Consider the following 3204-nt stretch of genomic DNA (forward strand, 5'->3'; position numbering starts at 1 on the left):
GCACTTTTCTGAAAAGAAACTTTGTTGTGGAGAGCACCTCCCCACTGACACCCTGGAGAAGAAAAGAGAGGAGAAAAGGGCAGAAACAGGGAACTAAAAATGTGGAACAGAACAAGCTCATTATTATTAATGGAAAAAGGAGAGTAAATATTCCATCATAGTGAGTGATCCAGCCAAATATACATATTGCTAATTATCTTTAGGTGATGAAGTTAAAAGAGTCTGGTCTAATTCTGCTACAACTTATAAAGTTGTGAATCCAGTTACCATTTTGGAGGAAAACATGCCACTGCATCTCCCCTCCGTCCTCCCCTGTCCCCCCCTCCCCCTCCCTCCAGTATAATCCAAAACCTTTTCCAGCTAAATCCCTTCCAGGATTAGAAAGATATATCAAGTTTTCTAAAGGCCCTAGAATGGAAGAAGAATAAGGCACAAAATCAAAGCTGCATTACTGTCATGAAGTGAAGTGCACTTAAAAAACTACCCAAGGAATAGAAGAAAGAGGATTAGTGGCAAAAGACACCTTCATTAGAACACACTTACTTACATGGTAAATCCTCTCCTCCTCACTGATCCACAGTGTCTGAAAATGTTAAAATTCATTTTACCGAAGACAGAGCCAATTCACACCTCTTATTTCTTTCAACAGAGGTATCACATAAATTCTTAACTGATGTCATATTCCAGTGAAAGAAAATTAAATGGCTATTCAAGTGAACAAAAATAAAAGATGAGGAACTGACATAGAATCAGTGAGGGAGACGTTTACAGCAATCATAGGACTATTCAATAATTTTGATTTGCTAGACATTATTATTTCCTGCCCAGAAACTAAAGCTGGCCTTCAATGAAAAAGAACAGAATTCAGCCTATATCCTCAGCAAGCTGATAATGATGTGTAGGAAGCATTGTTATTGCACAAAGATGTGGGAAATCTCATGCAACTCAAGGGCAAGTAACCCCTTCATGCCTTTTTGGTTTGGTACACAGACTGCATCCTTTTCCCTCATTTTGGAGGATAGGACAGCTTTGTTTGTATCTTCGCTCCCTAGTATGCACAGATCTCAGAATCTGGTACTTTTGTAACAGATGTTACAGAAATTGAAATGTATAGATACACTCTGAAATAAAAAGTTGCACAATGCATTTACAATACTACAATCTTAGTCTCAGCCTACGACTTGCACATCCATTTTATAAGAAGAAAACATTGCTGAAAACAACAGTAGGTAGTGGTAGGAAGACGTCTCTACTTTTGACTCTTAATAAAAGCACATGAAGAGGAGTGGGAAGACCAAGCTTTCCGGGTTCATCAATTAGAAACCTGGAAAAATATAATATAGACAACAAATTCTTGTTCATAAGCAGTAAGAGTTATGTCCATTCAGTAGAGTGTGCTTAAGGCTGAAGATCTCAGTGTCCCTGAAGGAAACAAACAGATCTGTCATTTGACAAGTTGGTTCAGTTTGCTGTTTTTCTTCAGCAATAAATTTGGATGCTCCCCCATATGTTTATGTTGCCATGAAATGAGAGATGCTAAGCAAATTAGAAGAGCCAAATCCTGCTCTCCATTACTGGGACCGAATCCAAGTACTACCACATAATTTTAAGCACTGATATTTTCCCCAGTGCCCTCCTTATAAAATTAATTTTAGAAAAGTCATAATAGCCACCTATCCTAATTGCTTCAAAAGCACCATCATCACACAGTTGTGTCTTCTCAACTAAACTATGGTCAGTTCTCCAACACTGAGGAATAAAAAGCCCTTATGCTGTGAAAGGTTTGCTCACTGCAGCTTCAATGCTACACAACAGCCATGTGCTATATATCTCTGGGTATTCAGAAAATTTCCATCATCTCAGCTCCTGCATCCAAGCTCTCTAAATATGGTTATTTTTAATCAAGAAACACGAACTAGAAGTCCAATGTTAAACTTGTCGCAAGGTAAAAAAAAAACCAAACAAACAAAACAATCAACAAAAAAACCAATGAAAGAACAAATAACACAAACAAAACCTTCCTTCACTCATATGGGGCATTCATTTGAAAACCTCAAATTCACCCCCTACTGTTCCCACACTGTGTTACCTGTCCCTCACCTATAAAAGAGAAGCATCAATAGGCAGATCACTCCAGGTTGAAGAGAGGTCTTTGTTAAGCCTTCTCAACAACGTGATCCATGAAAAAGGCAAGCCAGTAAAAGGAAAACATTCAAAAACCAAACAAGAGCTAACCATGTCCCATGATGAGGGAAAGCAGGTAAGCGCAAAGCAGTAATGAGAAACAGCAGAATCGTGTTCCTGTGAGCACTCTACTCCAGAAGAGCTGGAGTAAAGTTTGAAAGTTTTTGACACTCTGTAAGGAGTTAAAGAGCACAGTTGCCTGTCTCAAACACTGTAAAGGCCACAGAAGGAACTTGCCATACGATAAGCCACCAAGTGGAAACTTGAGATAAGCACAGAAGGGAGGAATTTGTGACACCAAGGCCCTGATCTGGCAGAGGCAAAATCTGGTTAGCACATCCTGGTTAATGCGTCTGGACGAAAATTCCCACTGTGGCAAACTGGGGGAAATTCCGCAACTGCTCGCACACATATCACCAGTCAAGCAAAGATGACCTCAAGTTAAGGACAGGCAGCACCAAAGACCCCCAAAGTGCCCCCAGCATCATTTCCGGGGCCTTCCACCAGAGAACTGTGCGTGTGTTGCATCAGACAGTGGTAAAACCCTCACCCCCCAGGGGAGTTCCCACCTGAGCCTGAATGTATATGTACCCATTACATTTTTTGTTTTGTGGGCTTTCCCCACCCCTGGCGGATCAAGATTGTGACCATCGCTTCAACAAGTCTCGTTGCTGGGCCCATGGGTGGTGATGTCTCCCCTACCCACTATGTACTCATATCCTTTCTATCTCTCCTTCTTTCCCTTATTTATTTTCTTAAGTGATAACTTTATACTTTTATATTGTTATATTTCTATAGATAATAACTGAAATGGCTACATACCTCCTCTCCATTGTAACCAGACTGTTCTAAAATAAATCTGCAATACACACATACACACACACACACCAGTCATTCAGTGTCATTTCACTCCAATCGACCCCAAGGGATCTATTAACAAGAACCTCAGTTATCCCACCTCAGGGGTGGGTTGTAACACAGCCATCAATCAATACATTTGATTCAAAAACGTATGGGACA

The sequence above is a fragment of the Empidonax traillii genome, unplaced genomic scaffold (genome assembly GCF_003031625.1).
Source record: "Empidonax traillii isolate 1590-97213 ecotype Southwest subspecies unplaced genomic scaffold, ASM303162v1 scaffold547:size421747, whole genome shotgun sequence".
Taxonomy (NCBI): domain Eukaryota; kingdom Metazoa; phylum Chordata; class Aves; order Passeriformes; family Tyrannidae; genus Empidonax; species Empidonax traillii.